This window comes from Stenella coeruleoalba, assembly GCF_951394435.1.
Source record: "Stenella coeruleoalba genome assembly, chromosome: 17".
Taxonomy (NCBI): Eukaryota; Metazoa; Chordata; class Mammalia; order Artiodactyla; family Delphinidae; genus Stenella; species Stenella coeruleoalba.
In genome coordinates this window covers 2,659,607-2,676,588 of record NC_137163.1, presented here as the reverse complement: position 1 = coordinate 2,676,588, position 16,982 = coordinate 2,659,607, and the positions used below count along the sequence as shown (strand labels likewise).

Here is a 16,982-nt window from a genome sequence, read left to right as displayed (position 1 = left end):
CTTAAGAACTTCTCTTCATTCAAAAAAGAAAAAAACCAACCCACCAAGCTACTGAAACTGCATGACAAAGTAGGCAGAGGCAGTGGCAAAATATATAAGCAACAAAGGACCTGTGTTCTGAACATGCAGAAGTCTACAAATAAATTTCTTTAAAACTAATAGAAAACTATGGGCACTTCACAAACCAGTGAATACAAATGGCCAGTAAATGTATAAAAAGATGTGCAACCTCATTATAACCAAGAAAAGGCTATTTAAAACCACAGGGCGGGGGCATCCCTGGTGGCGCAGTGGTTAAGAATCCGCCTGCCAATGCAGGGGACACAGGTTCGAGCCCTGGTCCGGGAAGATCCCACATGCCGCGGAGCAACTAAGTCCGTGCACCTCAACTACTGAGCCTGCGCTCTAGAGCCCATGAGCCACAACTACTGAAGCCCGCGTGCCTAGAGCCCGTGCTCCACAACAAGAGAAGCCACCGCAACGAGAAGCCCGTGCACCGCAACCAGAGAAAGCCTGCGCGCGGCAACGAAGACCCAACGCAGCCATAAATAAATAAAATTTTTAAAAAATAAAATAAAACCACAAGGTGGTAATAATACTACAGAAATGACCCCAAGGCGCTGGGAGGGGAGACTGACAGGGGAACAGAGACAGACGGGGATGCGCTGAAGCTGTAATCAGAGAGAAGGTTGCTCAGGGGATGCAGCCTAATGGTTAGGGAGGGCGGGGTCCCAGGAGAACCATCCACTGACATCCACTGAGAAGCTGCTCTGGGCCAGGCACACTCAAATGCACTTGCCCTCTGCATCCTCAGGTTCCGCATTCGAGGCTCAAAATATTGGGGGAAAATCCCAGCAAGTTCCAAATAGCAAAACTTGAACTTGCCACACTGGCAATTATTTACATAGCATTACACTGTGTTAGGTATTGTAAGTAATCTAGAGACGATTTAAAGTATACAGGAGGGTGTGCATTTAAAGGTATGTATGTAAATACTACGTCATTTTAGGTAAGGGACTTGAGCATCCAAGGAACTTGGTATCCGAGGAGGGTCCTGGAACCAATCCCCCACGAATACTGGTCAGACAGCTATACATTTAATGGGAGTCACATTAATGCGACCTTTAATTTCACTTGACCAACTTTAAGGAGAAAGAAATTGTTCCAAAGAGCTCCAAATGAGATCACATTACACCTAATTCCTTCTGCCTTTGACGAGTTCTTCGTCTCTACCTTTGTAACAACTTTCACACACTTAAAAGACCCCTTGGACTTCCCTGGTGGTGCAGTGGTTGAGAGTCCGCCTGCCGATGCAGGGGACACGGGTTCGTACCCCGGTCCGGGAAGATCCCGCATGCCGCGGAGCGGCTGGGCCCGTGAGCCATGGCCGCTGAGCCTGCGCGTCCGGAGCCTGTGCTCAGCAACGGGAGAGGCCACAGCAGTGAAAGGCCCACGTACCGCCAAAAAAAAAAAAGACCCCTTACCACAAAAGGCCCACAACAGCGTCATTTGCTTTAGTCTCTGTAATTCCAGGACCTCAGCATGAGAGACTCTTCTTCAATCATCAAACAATCACTGACTGACCATCTACTATGGCAGCATGAGGAAAAGATAATACAGAATCCTTGTCCGTCAGCTTATAATAAGTCTATTTACCAACAGATGCATCTAATTCTGCACAAGGCACATCGCCAATCCCATTTGGTGCACTAACTTTCACTTAGCCGCCTTCTTAGGAAAGAAAGGAAAGGACAAAAGGCAAAACGAAATTCATTAAACTTAGATATGAATGTAATGCTAGGCATAGAATCAATTCACACAATGCTGCTTCATTAGTCACCCCAAGACTTGGCAATCACCCTGACTCTAGTATAAAGCTAGCCAATTTTTCAGCACCAAAGCAAAACCACCAGGGAACGTGTGCCTTAAGCACTCACATGTACACACTCTCCTGTTATCTGCCAAAAGCCACAAGTCCGGAAGCCACACAAACTGCCACTTCAACATAAGAGTTCATTTAAAATCCACGCCGAGATTCAATTAAAATAATTAAGTGGTCTCAGCAGAAAACAGTCAAACTCCCTACTCAACAAAAGGAGTTGTGAGGTCTTCTCAAGACTCTAAAAACCCTTAGGAACATGTTTAAGAGTCCTGACAGGAAGGCAACCTCATTAGCAAATCTAAGTGGTCAAAAAGACCATACACGTAACTCTGCCATTTATGACTGATGTCTGCCTGCTACAACTGGCGTTTCTTTTAAAACACTCTAAAGCAGTGGTCCACGAACATTAGCGTGCATCAAAAGCTCCTGACAGCAAGTTGAAACTGACCACCGGCCCCGCCCCCAGAGTCAGATTCAGCAGGTCAGAAGCGGGGCAGGAGCATTTGCACTTCTAACCTGTGGCTACTTTGAGAACCAATTCAACAACCTGAAGCTTCCTGGTCTCTGTGAGAGTGCCTGTTTCCCCACACCGTACAGCAAGACTAAGGGGGAACTCGCTGAGGAAGAACAAACTGCTCTTTTTTACCCAAATGTTGACTTTCCCCCAAGTAAAGGTAAGTGACCTGTCACGGCAAGGGAAAGCTGGCATATTGTATATGTAATTGGCACTGCAGCCATACGAAAATGGGTTTTGAAAATGGTTTCAGGGCATAATGGAAAACTCTTGTAAAGCAGCCAATGAATCCAGCTGATTAGTAAAAGACACGTTAGAGCTTCTGGACCAGTAATGAAGGAGCTTTTACAAGTCCCGCTCATTCTGTGTCACCTTGAGCAATTTTCTATGAGTGCAGAACTTAGGATGAGTCCTAAAGAACACAAGATCAATTATACAGGATCAGTTTCTAGAAAAAAAGAACAAAACTGTCAAGGGGCAGAGCAGTATTTCTTCCCTGGCCCGAGTCTGATGACAGTGGTAATCTAAAATAAAGCAGACAAAGGTGAAAACACGATGATCCAATTCTTCCCTGGTATCAAGTCCTATGTGGTTTTAAAATGAGGTCCTTTACCAAGGCAAACAAAACGCAGACAGCTAACGGATGTAATAGCTGTTCTCCAATAATTAATAAGTCTGGGTTATTCTACTCAATAAATATTGTGTCAGGTACTGAAGATGGAAAAGTGTGTAAAACAAAGTTTCTGCCCTCATGGTGCTTAAATCCTCACGAGAAGACACACAAGCCACTAAAAACATGTAATGTGTAAAATCATTTAAGCTCTTCCTTTAGGCCAGCAAAGACAAATGCATGTTTTGGTCACCAGTAGACATGACGAGCACCTTGGACTACTTTCAATACAGAATATGGGGGCAGAAGGGAGATCCTAGGCACACACAGCACACAGACACGACCGTTTAGGTTCTTCTAAGCCTTGGTCTTGGTTCACTGGCCCCAAATAAAGGAGCAGAGTATATGCCGACTCTTAAAAGCAGAATGGGGCTTCCCTGGTGGCACAGTGGTTAAGAATCCATCTGCCAATGCAGGAGACACGGGTTCGAGCCCTGGTCCAGTTAAGATCCCACATGCCGCGGAGCAACTAAGCCCGTGCGCCACAACTATTGAACCTGCGTGCCACAACCACTGAAGCCCATGTGCCTAGAGCCCGTGCTCCGCAACAAGAGAAGCCACAGCAATAAGCCCGCGCACCACAGTGAAGAGCAGCCCCTGCTCACTGCAACTAGAGAAAAGCCCACATGCAGCAACAAAGACCCAATGCAGCCAAAATTAATTAATTTTAAAAATATATTTTAAAAAAAGCAGAATGGAAAATTCTAAGTTGGTGAGAGTAAGCACATTCATTTCAGAAACATTTATAGAGCAGCAATGTATCAGAGGTTGTAAATACTAGGATTACTACAAGGGGCTCATACCTGTGTGAGAAATGTGCAATTTGCTTTTCCCTTACATACTCCTTGCTTCCCACAAAACTGTCTTCAAACATGAACCCCTCAAAAAAGTCACCAATGAAAAAACTGTAAATGTGGAAGTTACTAAAGCACATCTTGACAAATAAGAAGTATCAGTCACTGCATCATGCATTAGATACTTTACCTAATTCTAAATTAATTTCAAATAATTAAACAATTTTGGTATATTAATTAAAATGTTTACCTATACTATGTTGGCCAGATCAGAACTTCATGATCTGAAAGCGTCAGATTCAAATAGAAAATACAATTATCTAAACTTTCCCAGACATGGTCATCACACTAGCACACTACTTATTCCTACTGCAGAGACTGGATTAAGATTTTACAGACTGCTGCTTTTCCAGCCAGGGAGGCCGCAGGCAGGCTATTAGGAGCTGGCACTGCAGAGTCCCTCGGGTCTGTCCAAGCCGTCCACCACTGTGGGCTGAGGACCCGGGCGAGCTACTCTAACTCGATGCTTGCAGGGTTTCATCTACAAAAGGAGGATACAGACAGCAGTACAACTCAGTAGTTCTAGCGAGTAAAAAAGGAGATAAAGCACTATGGCACCCAGCTCAGGCCTGGCACATGGTGTTTAACAAATGCAGTTCTTCCCCTACCACTGGCAAATATTCAAATGTGTAACTTCAGTCATTCTTCTTGACGTGAAAAATGTGAAAAAGCTTATAGTAAATAGCTATGTACATAAATAAGATTTAGGTAGGATTATTTTAATTAAGTACAAAGTTTGTAAGGAAACACCTTTGTGTCCTTAAAAATAGGTAAACTTTGTGGTGATGCTACTAGTATTTTTCTCTGAGGCTTCCAACTGCTAAAGAGTGGGAATAGTGCCACTTGGGGAAACATTTATTTCCTACTATGTCTATAAATCATTTCCTTACTATTTATGCAAATCAGACTATAATTAACAGTTTTGCTAAAAATTCCATTTAAACTGAAAGTTTAACTATGTATGTGTATCTGAATTTCATTTCCATCACAGAGCCTAGTAAAAAACAATACAACTGTTACAGATAGAAACAGAGGGGGCTCCTCTGCTGATTTACAATCAGAAACACATTTGTACAGTTCTGAATGATAAGATTTAGCACAATTCCTAGAAACTAATGCCAGAAACTGGTACATATGAATTTCATTTCTCTTGCACTGGGTTGCCTTTTGGTAGTCATGAAATGAAGAAGAAAAAGAACCCTGCCAAAATGTCAGTAGAGAGAAAAAGCAATAAAGGGCTCAAATAATCCACTACTAAACACTGTTTTACAGAAAAGAAGGAAAAAAAACCATAACTTTGAATGTATCTGGGTGAGCTAGAGAAACACAGGTGCACCCAAGGCAAGCTGGAGCTGCTCTCCATCCTTCTCCATTCCAGGGATCCTTCTAAAGGGTGATAAGCAACTTAACATTTGAATGCTTATTTGCATTCATAAACTTCTTGGAGTTTATTACTATTGACTCAAGTAAGGTCATTTACTCTGCCCAAATTTTTTAAGTTAACATTTTAAATACAGACATCAGTGAAAATTCTCAAAGATCCCCACAGTAATTTTTTCTAATTATTTAAGGGATTTCACTAAGAGGAAACTAATGAAAATATGTTCTTAAACTAGAGCTTTACAGCAAAATAAAGTACTTCAGAAACTACACTTTTCTGATTTACTAGCCAAAAAAACTCATTTAAAAACTCATTTCACAAATATGATAAAAATAAGAGAACTTTTTACCAATGGCATTTTTTGCAGATCTAGAACAACAACAAAAAAAATCTAAAAACGTGTGGAAACACAAAAGACCCCGAATAGTCAAAGAGATTTTGAGAAAGAAAAGGGAGTTGGAGGAATCAGGCTCCCTGACTTTAGACTATACTATAAAGCTACAGTAATCAAAAGTAACAGAACTTTTTTTAATGCCACTGAAATTTAAAACCAGATTTATTCTATCTGAAAATGTCTAAACTGAAAATGTTTAATTTAAAAAAATTAAAGATTTACATACTGTATTAACAATTTGAATTGCATCTTTTGTTACCCTTAAGACAATTTTTAATTATTTTTCTCAAAATTAAGACACATTAAAATATTGGAAAACAAGGTTTCCATAAAACCTTTAGAGATATGAACTAAGATCCCACCTCACTATAACCCAAAATAACATGCAAAGATAGTAATTTTCAAAATTATCTTTTGCTACACGTAACACTTTATAGCACCGTAGACTATATATGTATATACAAAATATAACAATAATTTCTTCTTAGGAAGCTCATCAGTATTTTTTCTTAAAGGGAACACTTTAATGATACGATTTTGTTATTTAGACAATTTCTCCAACTTTCTAGTAAGAAAAGGTGTCTAGCTGAAGAACCCAGCTTTGAGAATTGGAACATTAATTTCTGTACTTTCCAACAAAGGGCATGGAGTGTTACAGAGAAGAGTTTAGCTAAAAATGTTTTAATGATCCTTACTGCCATTCCTAACTCCCGCTTTCCCCAGACACTTAGCAACCGCTGCACTAGTGGATCTAACACTCCTGATCACTCCTGATCTAACACTTACTACTCACTTTCCTTGACAGACAGCCTCAGACGATCTCCTGTAGGAGTTGCAGCATTCTTTGCCCCACATCATAAATACTAAGTTTTGGATTCAATGTCTTTATTTAGCCAAGCACTTGCTTCTCAATGCATCACCTCTGAATGATGTATAGTCCTTTTATTCAGTCCTTTCATGAAGTCTTATGGGGCCGCGTTTACATGGGAACATGTATTTTAAACGATATTTTCCAGTGCTCGTTATTAAACTGGATTATTTGATAATGACCTGAAAGAAATTCTTCAGAGGAGAATCTATAATATTTGATCTTGCTGTTTCAGCAGCAGTTAGTACACAAGTGTTCAGAAGAGACTAATGGCAAATTCAACTAGTTTTTCCCCTCCAAGAGTAGCCAAAAATATAAAACAATATACTCATAAAGATACTAAGACATACTATCTTTATGAATTGAAAGTTGAAACACAAACTTCCTTTAAAAGTTTCATGTGTTTAAATACTACAGGGCTTTAAACATTAACTCAATAGTACAACTGGACCAAAATATTATCTACACTGTACCTCAACAAAGTACGCTGAATGCTAATTTACTGTGAATCTTAAATCACTTCATCCACATACTTTCCTCCCACTTTTCAGAGGTTGTCAAAGACAGGACAACTAACCTCAGGGCTTGGCTGTGTCATTTCAATGAAAAGACTATTTTCATTACCCGTTTTACAAATACAGTATTAAAGGTGAGGCTCTGGTATTGCATTTTGAACAGTAATGGCCTGTTTTTCCAACCACGAAGATGTTTACATCCTAAGTAAGAATCCCAATGATGGTCGTCTTAAATACGGACCCCCAAACTCTTACATCGCCTTCAACTTGACCGTATTTCAACCAGTTCCCATGAATACCACAATATTATTATTCTCTTGGTCTCACTGCCAAAAACCCAGCTGCAGGCTACCTAAGCAAGAATAAGACACTGTTGAAATGGCAAAAACAAAAACCTTTACCCTTAATGCATTGAGCTACAAAATCCGGCAATCAAAGAAAGCCAAGTAACAGCGTACACACACACACACACACCCCCTACACACACCACACACACACACACACACACACACACACTCACTCACTCACTCACTCACTCACTCACTCACTCACTCACTCCTTTGAGAAAGAATGGGGTGCCAGGAAAGGACCCAGAGTGCTTCCAGCTTGCTCGGCGGGCGCCGCGGAGTTGGGGGCTGGGGCGAGAAGAGGAGGAAACTTAGGAAGCGCAACGAATCCTGCCAGGTCTTCAGGGCTGCCGCCGAGACAGCCTCCGGGCTGCACAAAACTTGAGCGCGGGCCGCGGGGGACGCAGCCGCCCCGCCGCCCCGCACGCGGGCTCGAGGCCCACCCTTCCCTGCCCCGCGGGCCGGCCGATCCCCCGGCGGCCCCGCGGATTCCCTCTTCCCCCTCCTTCCTCTCTCTCCCCTTTTGTTTTGGAGGCACTCGGCCCGCCCCGGCAGAGGCCGGCCGGCCTCCCCGAGGCCCCGGGCCTCCAGACCTTCGGACTCTCCGAGTCCCGAATCCCCCTACCTCCCCATCTTCCCTGAGCTCCCCGGCCTCCCTGCGTCCCCCGAGCCCCCAGCCTCCCTGAGTCACCGGCCTCCTCGCATCCCCCAAAGCCCCCTGCTTCCCGGAGCCCCCGGCCTCCTCACGTCCCCCGGCCTCGAGACCCTCAGAGTCTCCTAGCCCCGAACCCCTCGGCCTCCAAGCGCCCCCCGCCCCCGAGCCCCCGGCCTCCTCGGGCCCCCGGCCTCCCCACGTCCCCGGCCTCCCGGGGCCGCGGCCGGCGCGGGAGGGGCCGGTCTCCGCCGCCGGGACTGCCCGGTCCGGCCCCGCTCGGCCCTCCACCCTCGGGCCGCGGCCCTGCCAACAACCAGCTCCGGGAGTCGGCCCGCCAGCCTGCCCGCGCCCCGGCCCCGGCTCCGCACTCACTCGGACCGCGCTGGCGCCGGGAGACGAAGATAGACGACGACCGGGCGGCGCCGCGGATGATGGGCCGCGCTCCCTCCCACGCCTCACGCCGCGGGCGCACAGCAGTCCCGGCCCGGCGGCGGCGGCGGGCTCGCGCCCTCGGGGCCGTGCTGCGTCGGCGCGGGCCGCGCGTGCGCGGCGGCCAGCTGAGGCGCGCGCCTCCCCCCGCTGCGCGCGCCCGGCCGCGTCCCCGTTCCGAGCTTCCGCCTCCCGGGAGCACTGGGCATGCGCGCCGCGCGTCGCGGCCCGCGCATGCTCACCACGCCGCCAGGCTCTGCACCCGGGATCTTACTCGGAACGCCAGGCCCGGGCTGCGGGTGGACGGGGTCAGCGCGCGGGCGTGGCTGCGGCCCCAAGTGGTGGCCGCGGGGAAGCTCTGCCCGGGGGCGGGGGCGGCGCTCCGCCGAGCGGACTTCCCGGGGGTCCCTCCGGCCGCACTCTGGGCCGGCGGGGTTGGACGGACTACGGGGAAGCCCTCGCACCCCTTTGCTGCCCCGAGCCCCAGACCCTGCTCCTCTGGAGGCCCCCCCCACCCCGGTCAGCCGCCCTACAGCCCCGCCCCAGAGTCGGAAGCACGGATGTCCGGACGCGGTGTGTGCCCGCGCCGGCCCATGTCCTCTCCAGGCCCACCAAAAGGGTGTCCCGGACCCCTCTGCAGATAGGGAAGCAGGCTCAGGGGTTTGTTCAGGGGCATCATAGCTAGCTAGTGCTGGGCGGTACCAAGATTTGATCTTCGAAGATGGTCTGGAAAGAGCTTTATAACGGCTTAGAGGTGGACACATTATCTACCTGAGCGCCAGCGGGGCACTGATCTGGGTCCATTAACCACCAAGGCGCCTGTCCCCTAGGTGCTGAGGCTTGAGAAGGGAGAGGAGGATCCCAGGCAGAGAGGGGCTGAGATGAGAGCCGGTTTTGACTGGAGCATGGGGTTGTGGGGTGGGGGTGGGGTTCTGGGTAAAAAATGAGACGGCCAGGGCCCTGTGAAGTCGTGCTCAGGTGCCTGGCACTTATTCTTTAGGCAGCAGTGAGCCTTTGAGGGTTTTGCGTTTAAAAAAAAAAAAAAAAATCACGGGCAACCTTGCGGTAGGAAATGAAACCAGAAGCAGAGCAACTTTCATTTTTCATGGTGTCACTTTGATTCTCACCACAAGGCGAGAGGCAGGATAAGCACACAGTTCTCCTTTTGAAAGGTGAACTCCCTGAAGCTCAGAGAGGTGACCCTCCGTTCCCTTCTCAGGAGCTATAATCGATGATAACAGAATCCGGTAAAATAAAGTGCTTTCGCTTAGCAAGAGCTTTACCATTTTTAAGTATTTTCTTTCATTATTCTTTCATGAAATACATACAGCTGGTGTTTTTAAACTACATTTAAGACTGTAAGGAATTGTGTCTCTCAATGACAGCCCCAGGGCCTTTGCCCTGGCTGTTTGCGCTACCTGGAAATCTTTCCCTCTGCTTGGACCTTCTTACTCCCTCACTTCCTTCAGGCTCAGATGTCACCTCATTAGATGCCAACTGATGGCTCTGTATGTAATAGGAACCACCAACTACCCTCCACCCTTTCACACACACTCCCCACCCCCTCATCTGCTCTGTTGTTGTCCAAAGCACCCATTGTCCACCATAGCCGTACACTGTGTGCTTGTTTATTTCTGCATTGTCTGCTCCCTCCACTAGAACATTAGATTCACTAGAGCAGGAACTTTGTTCACTTCGGGGTCCCTGGCACATAATAAAATATTTGTTAAGTGAGTGAATGAAGCTTTGGGTGATGTGAAGTAAGGAATTATTATTGAAAGTATAAGGAGGGAATGGGAGTCAGGGGAGAGGAGTGAAGGAACAAAAGGGGTTATATTAAGGATATCTTTGGGGGAGGGAACTGTGCTTAGTGTGGTAGGCTAAAAACAGGCACCAAGTCTTTGACACTCCTCCCAACAAGAGATGGAATCTACTTTTTCACCCGACATATTTGGACAGATCTTGTAACTTGCTTTGACCAATAAAATGTGTCTCAAGTGATGTACAACTTCTGAGCTGAAACGTCAAGAGGCCATGCAGTTTCCACCCTCTTAAACAAGCCTAAGCTAGCCTAGCGAGTGGCCACTGAGGCACCCTGGCCAACAGGCTGCCAACCGCCAGGCAGGTGAGTGAGGCTGCACTGGACCACCCAGACCCAGTCAAGCTTTCCGCTAACTGCAGCCACCTGCGACCCAGAGAGACCAGCAGAACTGTCCAGCTGGACTCAGCCCAAACTGCCAAATCAGAGAGTTATGAGCAAATAAAATAAAAGCTTGTGGTTGTAAGCCTCTCACTTTGGGGTAGTTTGTTACACAGCCATAGATAACTGATACTTTGTTTCCTCAACTTTACCATGTTATGTTTAAACTTGATACTCCTGAAGGGCAGCTTTGATTGTTCTTTAGCTTAACAGAGGAAGAAAGTAGGGAAAGGGCGAGAGGAAGAAGTGATGCAAATGAGAAGGGCAAGCAGATACAAAAGGAGAAAGGTAAAAGGTGAGGAGCGTGTTGTCTAACAAACCCTGCTTTTCCCTGGAGCATACCTGTGGTGCCTTAAGTGCTCAGCCTCGGGAGATGGAAGGGCGATGGAGCCGACCGAGACTCAAGTGCAGCTGTTCACCAGCATCCGACGATGATGGGCAGGTTGCATAATGTCGCTGAGATTCATTCCTCATCTGTAAAATGGGACTTATAAAGGCTGGGGAGGAAATGGACCATCCTGTAAAACACTCAGCAGAGTGCTTGGCGAAGTATACCCTCAGTAAGTTCTTGATTAGCTGCAGCATTACTGTACGGGTTGCTAATCATCTTGCTCATGGAGGGCACACTCAAAGGACCACCCAGAGCAGAGTGTTACTGAAGGCTGATTGTACTCAGGCTCTGTTGGTCAGATCCTTTAGACACTGTCTCTAAAACTCAGAACTGCCCTGCCCCATATACACTGTGATCATCATCCCCATTTTATTGATGTGAAAACCGTGACTCAGAAAAAACGAAACGAGACAGACAGCAAGACTGGAATTTAGAGCCACAATGTGTCCAACTGCAAAGCCTGTGCTCCTCTCTCTCCCTGTGAGCCTCTGCTGCACTCAGGCCCCGTACAAAAAACAAAACACAGAACACCATTTGGCTCTCCCTTCCTGTGCTGCACCAGATGGGCCGAGCGCTGACCTTGCGTGGGAAGCTTTCAGGAAGGGCTTCCTGTGTGTTGGCAAAGCAGCTGTACCAACCCTCAGAGCAGGTCCCCCTTGAAGAGCCCCTCACCTGCCTCATTTGGAGAGGGCTTGCCCCCAGGAGGGACTTGCTCACGTGGCGAAGCAGAAACACACATTTAAGGCGGGGGGTGGATGCACGGTAATGAGAGCACAGAAGCTGATGACCGAGGCCCAGGTCACTGCCCACATTGTGCCACTGACCAGCCTGCCATCTGCCTAGAGAAGCTGCAGTGAGAGAAAGTGGGACCCAAGAGACAGGTGCCCAGGCTACCTCTAGGTCCAGTAAGATGTGCCCCAAGGAGCTATGGGCCTGACAGATCACCGGGGTTGCTGGCCCTCGAGTGTTAAGAATCAGAGACTACACAGGGACCAGTGAGCAGTAGCAGGGGAATGAGAAAGGAGGCCAAGAGACCTAGGTTCAAATCCCAGCTCCCACCCAGGAAAGCCCGGCGGCCCTAAGCAGCCATTCAACCTCTGAGCCTCAACCCTTCATGTGTAAAGTGGGGGGGGGGGGGTAGGGCGACAGCAAGAGCAGAAGGGAGGGGGTCAGTGGATGCCCCGAGGGAAGATGCCCAAAGGGGAAGCAGGCTAAGGGAGGGACGAGTGATCAGAAGACAGAGCTCCTCCTTCACGTTCTGGCCCAACTAAAGGCCACGTGGGCCACGACCACAGTGTGCAGTTTTCCTGGGAGGGAACATTCTGGGCTCACAGGATAACTAGACAGTTTCTGCGCGTTTTACTACATGCTTGAAATTTCACTTTCCATGGAACTTGATGCAGGGATGTGAGGCTATTAACGCCTACAAGGGTGGGTCACGCCCACCAGCAGGGCCTGCAATGGGCACGTCTCTCCAGTGGGGAAGTGGGAGCAATTCACTCCAGGTTGGGGAGCATCCCCAGCGGAAGCTAAGGGTGCCCCAGCCCCTCCAGCTCACACAGATCATCCCCCCAGACCCCACCAGGGTGTGCCAGGTCCCTCCGATACACAGAGCGCGAGCTGGACCTCTTCCAGGCCCCACCTCCACTCTGTGCCCCCCAGCCTCCCCCATGAGTGGAAGTGAGTGGACGCTGCCACAAGCAGTGGGCAAAAGATTGCACCTGTGGGGCTGTCCCGGGGATTCTGCTCCTGGGTCTGGGCCCCATGGTCACTTCCCAACCCCCAGCCCCCCACACACACATGCACACACACGCACACCCTACACACACATACACAGAATGGACACCCTTCCCCTGTACGGTGCTGAACAGATGCAGTCCAGGGACACTCCCCGCACCCCTCCTGACCTGAGATACCCCTTTGGTCCGGAACTTGCAGCTAGGGCTCAAATCAGAGTCCATCCAGGGCTCCCACGTACCCTGCACCTGCTGCTGCCCCTGCACCAGCCTCCAGAGAGGAAAAGGGCCATGTTTCCTGGGAAATTCTGCCCCAAACTATTTATTATCTCATTTAATTTTCACAACCACCTTGGATAAATCCTATTAAGTGCATTTTACAGATGGGTAAACTGAGGCCAGAAAGTGATGGCTACCCAGCTCAGGTCTACCCAGCATGTAAGCAGCAAAGACAGGATTCAGATGAGCTTGTGAGGCTCCTAACGAAGTTGTGTTCTCAGCCACTGAGCTTCTTTGCCTCCTAAGGCTGTGTGTCCTCATGCCCAACACAAGGGCAACCGGGGGAGTCCAAGTGAGGCCCACAAGCCTTCTCTCTGCAGTCAGGGGTTGGTCAGTACAGCCTCATTTAGAGAAGACCCCACAGCTGAAGGGTCTCCATCAGACCTGTTCTAGTTGTGGAATTGCCGAAAATCACTTTCTTGATCGTTCTCGTTGCTTTGATCAGCAGTAAATCCTCATCAAAGCAGTGTCCTCTTTGCAGATTTTGTGGGGGTCATGCTCGGCACAGAGGTCTGCTTGCTTTTTCCTCATTTGCAGTTTCTAAAATTTAAGCAAACTGCCATTTTGGAGACTTCTCATGTTTTTCATCTTCTTAGCTTTTTTTTTCCTTTTCTGAGCTCCATTTCCATCATGACCTTGACTTGTACTAATTCTCAGTGATACAGAGCAGCGCTTCCCAAGCTACCTGTAGGGTGAGACCAGCTCTTTTTTCTTGCAGTCCATTGTGGACTGATACGTGCAACAAAAATAAATAAATTATTAGAAATAAGTGAAATTTTAAAAAAGCAATGACATACAAAGTTCAAGCCCTGATTTTTTATTATTAGATTCAAAGAACATAAAACAGCTCTGTTAAATTGCTTTGAAAGCCTCTAAAACTCTTAATTCCTGAACTTATCTCCCCGTGAACTGGTAACAGAGTGCGGGCCAGCTGTGGTCGCACACACCATGCTGTCAGCAGCATTGGTGTAAAAGATTAAAAAGTAAAACGTGATTGCATTCAAAGTCACACAGTGGAATATGCTTTCACCAAAAAAGTATACCTTAAAGTCAATGTAAACAATAGAAAATTAATAGTTTCATGTATGTTTATAAAAGAATCATTTTGTTTCTGTTGTTTTATTTCTATTCCAAAGGTTCTATCAAATAAAAAGTTAAATACAAACTGTAATTGGATGGACCTAGAGATTATCATACTAAGTGAAGTAAGTCAGACTGAGAAATAAAAATGTATGATATCACTTATATGTGGAATCTAAAAAAAAAAAAAAGATACAAATGAACTTATTAACAAAACAGAAATAGACTCACAGGCACAGAAAACAAACTTAAGTTTACCAAAGGGGAAAGGGGGAAGGGATAAATTAGGAGTTTGAGATTAACAGATACATACTACTGTATATAAAACAAACAACAAGAACCTACTGTATAGCACTGGGAACTGTATTCAATATCTTGCAATAACCTATAATGGAAAAGAACCTGAAAAAGAATATACATGTATTCCCTGTTCTTCTAGTCGCCAATATAAACAGTTGGTGTCTCTCTTCACACGTGTTGCCTCTGCATCGTATAATATGTATGATTTCCGCATGTATACATATCTATACATTTAGAGTAACAGGAATCGTGGAAGATGGCAAAATATTCTTCAACGTCCGTGTGCAACCGTTGTGAATACCATGCTGCGATAGGGGCGATGACTGCACAACTCTGTCAGTATACTAAAAACCACTGAATTGTACTTTTTTACAAAAAAAAAAGAGGGACTGACTCAGATTCTGAAACTTCAGATTCAGGCTGACGAGGCCTATCTCCACCTTGCAGCTCCAGGGTCTGGTCTGACACAGTTTTTCCCTTATGATGACAAAGTGGCCCGGTCCTCCCCCCTCAACAGACTCTGGAGAAGAGTCGGCCCCTTTTCCTCCAGTTTCAACCGAAGTCTCAGTGGCTCTGGCTGGCCAGGCTTTGCCGGGTCCCACGCCCGCCACAGAACCGAGGGTAAGTCAGCCTCACCCAAACCAAACCTACGGGTGGTGGGAAGGGAAGGGATGGTGAACAGCTAAAATCGCAGCTGTCCCCCCATCTCCCCTTTCCTCTGGTAATAGAACCCCACTTTCCCCTCAGGACATGCCCTGCCCACTTTTCACGTGGTCTGGGGATTACGGTCCCCTCCCTCCTGGGCAGGTGGCTGTCTCCCAGAACGTAACCCTGGTGTCCGACAGAGAGGGAAGCAGCCCCAGCTGAGGAGTACTCACAGCTGCCCTGCCTGCCGTTACTCTTTCAGCTCTGGGGCTGGGCTGCATCCGCCCCTTTCTGGCTCCCCTTACAGAAGCCCAGAGTTGACGTGTAAACTTATGGGCACACAGTAAGCCCTCAATTAATAATAGATATTAATATTATTATTTCTTCCCAAAGTGTCTTGGGACATTATTTCTTCTTTTTAATAGGCCTGATTTTTAGAACAGTTTTAGAGTTACACAACAGTCAAGACAATAGTACAGAGTTCCCATATACCCTGCACCCAATTTCCCCTAACATTAGCATCTTACATTAGTATGATATATTTGTTGTAATTAATTAACCAACACTGATGCATTGTTATTAACTGAAGTCCATAATTTATTCAGATTTCCTTTATTTTTCACCTGATGTCCTTTTTCTGTTCCAGGGTCCCACGTAGGAACCCACAAGGCATGTAGTTGTCAAGTCTCCTGACGCCATGTTGGAAGCTTGAAATCGGCCATGGTGGGAATATCCACACCATAGACATTGGCAAACACTACAAGTCAAGGTTCGCCCCCTTCCCAGGAGCCTGTCGTTGAATATTTACCAGCACGCCACTCTCTGTGTGCACGCTGTCTCATTTGATGAGGTGACATAGTCAGTCTTATTTGGAAACAAATAAGACAGGGACATTCAAAACAAAGGTTCATTTTAGTCCAACAAAACGAAATTCATTCTAAGCACCTATCAATTCTGTACCCACTTTCTGCTTTCTCTGATATGACTCTTCATGATCAGGGCTACAATTTTTGAATATCTGTTAGATAGTAGGCATGTGAATCTGTACTCTCTTATTATCACTTTAAGTTAGATGTTACTATTCTCCCCGTTTATGGATGAGAAAACAGGCACAGAGAAGTTGAGAGACTGCCCAAGGTCAAATCTTTTGCTCCCTGCCACAGGGCCTCCTGTCTGGCTTGGTGTGTACCTGCTTCTTGCTAACCTGAAACAACCCAGAAGCCAGCAATTAAGTCATAGGACACGTTGCCACTTTCAATTACAATTGGTCTTCGTATCTACCTCTTCTGCTTTTTCTGAAATGTCATTTATTCTTTGGTTTTTGAGCTTTTTTCCTTTTCCTTTGCTCCTGCTTTGTGCTGTTGCATGTAACTGTGATGGTGATAAAGGCATTTTCTTTAAAGTTATCGAGCCAAAGTCAGTGGTATTCTCTAACCTTCACCAGATAATTCATACGTGTGACAACCCACAGGCATTGCACACACTTCAGCATCAGGGTTGGGAGGGGTTCACAAGCACCACAGCAGAAACTAACCTGTAGGAGTAAGGCCTGCATCCACTCCCGGAAGACACACTTCACAGATGGCATCCCCTCGTTCTTAGCACAGCCTTGTCAACAGTATTGGTAGTTAGTGTGATCACCGTGAGCAGAGCTGAGGCCTGGCAAAGTCAGTGGCTCACTGGGGGCATCAGCAAATTAGCTCCAGAGGCATGTGGGAGACAGGAGTTATGGGAGAAACCCAGCCAAGAATGGGGAGCACCTCATGCTGAATCCAGTGTTTGCTGAATGACTGAATGAAGATTCCCCTAACCACTCCCTTCTCCCCATGATTATGGACACAG

The 16,982-nt window shown here is 47.0% G+C and overlaps 1 protein-coding gene across 5 annotated transcripts in view; it reads right to left on the bottom strand.

Moving 5' to 3' along the window:
• Nucleotides 1-8,632, bottom strand: part of PTK2 (protein tyrosine kinase 2) — a gene marked incomplete at its 3' end in the record, with an annotated part of 253,282 nt that extends 244,650 nt beyond the window's left edge. For 3 of the 5 annotated variants that reach the window (XM_079902122.1, XM_079902124.1, XM_079902121.1), the window contains exon 1: nt 8,453-8,592. Of the gene's footprint in view, nt 1-8,452 lie in introns of all 5 variants that reach the window. The other 2 variants (XM_079902116.1, XM_079902125.1) reach the window with 2 other exon arrangements.
• Nucleotides 8,633-16,982: the final 8,350 nt, after the last annotated feature.